Here is a 5,857-nt window from a genome sequence, read left to right on the forward strand (position 1 = left end):
TGACCAGTAACTAACTGGAATAGAAGCGTGATTTTGGCTCTTACCAGACATCATAATTAGATTTATTATTTACAATGTTGTACATGAACCAACCTTTACTTCAGAATAGCATTTTGTTTTCACAATGATTTAGACATATTTCATCATTACAAAAAGACTAATTTTATTATAAAACGTGGTTGATGTTGTCATCTTATATATTATGTACAATTGTATAAAACATTACTTTAATTGCTCAAGTAAGAAGTTTTTACACTTAACTATATCTGAAGTTTATATGTGAAACTTCTAACTGAAATGTTTATCTTAAGTTACTACTTAGTAAATCCTCGAGGTAACAGTTCCTTTTTGTGACAGACACAAGTTCATTTAAAATTCTATAATGTAGGACAATTAAATCTCACCTCTGCCACTCCTCTTTGTTGAAGGAACAAGTAATGGTAACAATCATAATCTACGGTTGAAAATAGAGACAAGTTTGACACCAGAACAATCTGAAGAACTCCTATATCATCGAACGTTTTGAAAATCATTCAAAGACAAATGTAAGTAAGAATGTTGAGATATTTCCAATTAATGAGACCTCCGAGTGATTGATAAGTAACTGACTTTTGGTTTGAAATGGTTATTAATGTATAATAAAAACAATCTTATTAAAACTGCTATTTGTATCAAAGTAAAATAACATCCAGCCGTTGTTAACGTGTTTTACATTTTCCTTCCTTTTGCTGGTACATTAAAGTTATTTTTGTTCTGTACTTATAATATACGTATAAAAAACAAAAATGCTTAAGTGATACAATAATCTGTTACCAGTGTAGAAATAATAATATCTTAGTTGTACCCGAATCTCTATGAAATTAGCCCATGTCAGAATCTTTTATGGAATAGGATATTTATTTTTCAAACGATCACATTTTTACCTCTGCAGTTGTTTTAGATATCCAATGACAAATCTCCAGAAGTGTATTATAGATAAATTTGAATATTCATTGACAGCAATTTAAAAGTTGATTTTGAAACGTTTTATTTTACACTCTATAGTGTTAAGGTTTATCTCTCCTTTCTATCAACTTCGAAAAAAATTTGCTGTGAGATAGTAACTTATCCTCAAATAAGAGGAGGGAATGTCAGTCTCACGGACAAACACCTATTCAAGCCTTTTTCCTAAACCTAAGTTCTGTCAGTATGAATAAACAAGCAACACAGTGTAAATAAGATTATAGAGTTTTTATCGTTAACTGTTTGTGTGTTTATCCCTGCATAAAAGGAAAGAAAGTATTATCAAGTAGGTGGGTGAACAAGAAAACACAAAAAAACATATAGTTCACATATGCACATGAACAAGTAATTGGAATATTCAATACACACACATTTTAATGAGTATTTTATCATACGAATACAGTAAAAAAATCTCAATCAACGTTACAAGTTTCTTTTCCATATAAATATTATAATAAGGATAATATTTATTGATTTATTGTCGTATCTCCATAGGTCCTCGCAATACGTTTCCCACTTTACGTATGGCATAACCCTTGTATTAGAATATTTAGTATTTACTACCTGAAACTTATAATCTTACGTTCTGTCTTTGATGGTAAAAATATTGATATTTTGGACTATTTGCTTTCTCATTAATTTACAGAAATTTCTCGATAAACTTTTAATGCTGTAGATTGTAACATTTATATATAAATAAAAGGTAACTTTTAAATACGATGTGTTTGTTTGTTTGTTTTTTAATTTCGCGTAAAGCTACACGTTCCTAATTAGTGTAAGACTAGAGGGAAAACAAATAATCATCACCACACACAGCCAACCTTTGGGCTACTCTTTATCAAAGAAGAGTGGAATTAATCTTCACATTACAACGCCCGTGCGCTGAATAGGTGAGCATGTTTGGTGTGGGGGAAATACGTTCTATAAATAAAAATAAAAATTTGAAAAACCTACAAGTAGCTTTCTTTTTTATTTATCTTTCTGCAGCCAAAACAAAATCTTAATTTCTTTAACTTCCAAACTATACATTATTTGTGTTTCGTATAGAATCTTTCACAAAACATCTTCGAGCGAAAACATTTTTCGTAATAACGCCAGTAGCGTGATAAGTCTACGGTTTACAACGGTAAAATCTCGTGTTCGATTCCACTCGGTGGGCTCAAAAGACAGCCCGATGTCGCAATGTTTTTAAAAAACACACCAAACACCAACTTGTGGTAAGTTAACGATGTCAGAGTATCCTTACGCTCATTAATTAGGTGAATGACGGTGACGTCGACCAATAGAAACATTTATATTTCAATTCAAACAGAATATCCTTGTCATAATGTTGAGTTAAGATATTTATGTCCACAGAGAGAGAAAAAAAGAAGAAACATTTCATTCTTTCACTTTAATACAACACATTCAAACAAAGAGATAATATTTATTTAATAACAGAGTATGATAGAGATACTATATTTCTCTTGGCAACACAGCAAAACAAAACTATGACATTTATTTGATAACACAACAACAAATATTATGTTTCTTTTCGCTACGTAACATACGTAAAACATTTTGTTTGTGTTGGTAAAACAAAACAACAGAAATAAATATAAGGTTTGTCTTGTTTCAGTCAATTTCCCCACTTTCTATATTTACATCTACCTTTCAGAAGAATTATCACGTTATTTGACTTTACTCGGCTTCTTTTGTTAGCCTGAAGATGACCTAGTAAGGTCGAAAGGTTGTTCTGTCCTTTTTAAGAAAATTGATGATACCCATGCTAGCCGTTTGAAATACATTTTTACTAGGCTTAATAATTAGCATAAAGCAGTTTTCTAGCGTCATTGATGAACACATTGCAGCATGAATAATGAGATTAAGTGCAAAATTTAATGTTTGTCTGTGCAATCTCATTCAAATTTAGAAGAAAGTAGTTTCAAGGTAATAAGCTTCCTAGATCTATAGTTTCGTATTGATATTTTAAGACATTTCAACAGCTGTGATTTAGTAACATATACATATATATGCAAATATATATGCACATACGCAAATATTCCACGTCATGCGAAAGCGTTCAATTATACGTCACAATAAAATAAAGTCCAGAATGAAATTTTAATCTACAAGTAAGAAGTAGAACAGGGTGTACATAATATTAATATGTTTTTGGCATTTATAATATCTGGTGAAAACTCCTGCTGATTACGTTTATCAGACTTTCCTTTCATTTTAGTTCCACATAAAGATACATTCTTAAACAGTGAACACGTTTCATAATGACGAGAAACCCATTTCAAAATGATCTCTAAAGACGGCAGCTGTGTAAATTAAAATTTAAATTATATAAATTATAGAACAACGTTTCAACCTTCTTAGATCATATTCAGGTTAATAAAGAAATTTTGCAACTGAACATTTCTGGCCACATGTCTCAGGGACCAGAAAGAGAACCTGTACGAGATTGTAGGCGGCTACGCTTGTTTGGTTTATTAATATGTTGAGTTTTTTATTGTTTTAATGTGTTGTGTCCCAGAGAATGTATAGTTCAGTATTGGTGATATTTCTGTGGATTTCCGTTTTGAATTGTGTATCAGCTCTTGTGATCTAGAGGTTAAGAAATGGTATTTTGTTAGTTTTTTTTGTGTTCATAGGTGAACTTAATGTTGGGGTATATGGAGTTAACGTGGTTGAAGAAACTAATTTTGTGTTTTGCAGATGTGAATTCAACAATTGTATCGCCAACATATCTGTACCAATATAGTGGTGATATTTTGGAGGACTATAACAATATTAAAATATATTTATAATTGCCACGCTATAGACAAATTGTCACTGAAAATGGTCCACGATCGCTATTGAAAATTGTTTTTATTTTAGTTTTCGATGTTAAAAATATTTGCTTATTTACATTTTTATTTACATTTTTAGGACGAAACTCTAACGTTTCGGTCCCTAACATTTCCAGCAGAGACACCTACAGCGTCTTATTAACATCATTTGTATTATTTCATTGTTTTTGTTTGTTTTTATCATCAATAGTAACCGGTCATAGCTTTCATGTTACTAGTAAACAGTGGCAGATTTTTAACACTCATCGATGTTTTCTAAAGTTCATTCTGTCAAACATCATCTGTGAATCAAACATTTACAATGACGCTTGCGCTTGAAGACTAACCCTTGGGAGATTCAATTAGAATACTCATTGTGAGCTTCTCACAGAACCGTTAGCACGAGATTAGTTTTCATTTTATCATCCCATTTTAACGTTTGTTAATGGTGTGGTGTGGTTTTTCGTATAGCAAAGCCACAAAGGGCTATCTACTCAGCCCATCGAGGGGAATCAAACCCCTGCTTTAAGCGTTGGAAATTCCAAGACACACCGTTGCACTAGCGGGGGGCGCAACGTTTGTTAAAAGTAATCAATATTCCGCAGACAGCTCAATGTTACTTTATAAAGAGTAAAACACAAGCACACACAAATCGTTACTACCGCAAGTTAAATTATGAGGCTCTTAGGAATAATGCAAGAAATAAAATAGTCACACATCATAAGTATGGAAGAGTTTTAGATGTCTTGTTCAATTACCAAATTATTTATATGAACTAGTGCGTAAATACTGTCATAACGAAACGTACTTTAATTGAAGAAAAATCACTCAATTTTACGTTTCATGTAACAAAATGTTTATTTGATATTTATGTGAGTTGTAATCCAATTATTATATAAAAGTTTTAAGGGTATGATACATAAAAGCTAATGTTAAGTTCGAGTGTAAATTGATTAATAGTAAATATACATTTATATATTCCATATTTTTAAATAAAATATATGATTTATTGCACGTCTTTTAAATAACACAAAAAATTTCTCCTAAATCATAAAATGTGAATATCACTTTGTCTGGAAAACCAAATTCAGAAAACAAATGTACCAACATTTTGAGAGATTTTTTTTTTTTTTGAGGAAGGTATTTCAAATCCAGTTTTAACATAAACTACACGAGGGCTATATGCGCTAGCTATCTCTAATTCAGCAGTGTAAGACAAGATGAAATGAAACTAGTCATCACCACCAACCGCCAACAATTAGGCTATTCTTTTACCAAAAATAGTGGAAATGACCGAAACATTATGACGCCCCTCTGGCTGAAACGGCGATAATGTTTGGTGTGACGTGGACTCGAATACAGGTCCCCAGATTACAAGTCCAGTGCTTTAACAACTGTTAATCCGGGCAGATTATAAAGTAAAAATAATTTCTATGTGGGATGTGTTTCAGTTTAATCAAATGTCATGTGCTAAGTAATAAAATCTTAAAATCTGAAACAAACATTTAGGTCTGCAATTTTTTTATCTGTTTCGCAAATATCTTATTGTCATTAGTAGACGACAGTATTATAGCTTACTTTTCACCGTGATTTCTTTTACTATCTTTTATTTTCCTCTGAAACTTGAACTCAAAACCAAAACGAGCTCGAACAATTTTCTAGTGAAATGTGCGAAACACTTTAGAAATTAGGGCTTTTAAAGAGAAAACGTAAAACAGTTGTACCTTGGTTCATTTATAAGATAAAGTTACATGTGATGAAAGTATAAGTTTATCAAATTCTACATTCAAATCAGAAAATTATGAAAATAAGGGGTGTATCAAGTTTAAATGTAAACTAGAAAAAGAAACACACGTAAGATTAACGAAATGTAAGTACATTCAACGAAAACTCGAGATATATGTTGAAGATATATTTCAACCTTGTTTACCCGAATTTACTCCAGCAACCTATATTTGATTACAGAAAATAGATGAGTGAGGAAACATTGGTACATTTCGGCCATTATTGTCCCTAAATATTATGCTATATTAATATGA

This window comes from Tachypleus tridentatus, chromosome 10, assembly GCF_004210375.1.
Source record: "Tachypleus tridentatus isolate NWPU-2018 chromosome 10, ASM421037v1, whole genome shotgun sequence".
NCBI classification, from domain to species: domain Eukaryota; kingdom Metazoa; phylum Arthropoda; class Merostomata; order Xiphosura; family Limulidae; genus Tachypleus; species Tachypleus tridentatus.